We start from the raw sequence: 839 nt of genomic DNA on the forward strand, positions 1-839 counted from the left end.
GAACACAACTCACGCGCCACGACGTACACTGTGCACCAGCCCCCCAAAACGAATCACCCCCCGAAGGACCAAGAAGCCCGACGAACGCGCGAAAACATTTAGAGAGGCCGAGCAAGCACCGGTTAGCGCGAATGCAAATAACAAACGCAACAGGCAACTTTCGAGGGACATACTTCTCGCAACAAGCTTCCACAAGGAAAGCACAGGCAACTCGTTCGCACGCCAAAGCCAACCAAATGGCAATTTAACCGAGGGACATGCATTTCGCAAGGCAACTTGTACAATTACCCGAGGGACATGGCATGCTTGCCAAGGCCGTGGCTTGGCATGCTTGCCAAGGCCGTGGCATGACATGCTGCTGGCCAAGGCCGGGCATGCCATGCTGCTGGACAAGGCCGTGGCAAGGCATGCTGATGGCCGAGGCCGTGGCAAGGCATGCTGATGGCCGAGGCCGTGGCAAGGCATGCTGATGGCCGAGGCCGTGGCAAGGCATGCTGCTGGCCAAGGCGTTGGCATGGCATGCTGCTGCTGACCAAGGCTTGGGCTTGCCATGCTGCCGGCCAAGGCCGCGGCATGGCATGCTGCCGGCCAAGGCCGCGGCATGCCATGTTGCTGGCCAAGGCCGTGGCATGGCATGCTGCTGGCCAAGGCCGTGGCATGACATGCTGGCCAAGGCCGGGGCATGGCAAGCTGCTGGCCAAGGTCGTGGCATGGCACGCTGCTGGCCAAGGCCGGGGCATAGCACGCTGCTGGCCATGGCCGTGGCTTGGCAAGGTTGCCAAGGCCGGGGCATGGCGTGCTGCTGGCCAAGGCTTTGGCATGCCATGTTGCTGGCCAAG

The sequence above is a fragment of the Camellia sinensis genome, chromosome 6 (genome assembly GCF_055761805.1).
Source record: "Camellia sinensis isolate YWXY chromosome 6, ASM5576180v1, whole genome shotgun sequence".
Lineage (NCBI taxonomy): Eukaryota > Viridiplantae > Streptophyta > Magnoliopsida > Ericales > Theaceae > Camellia > Camellia sinensis.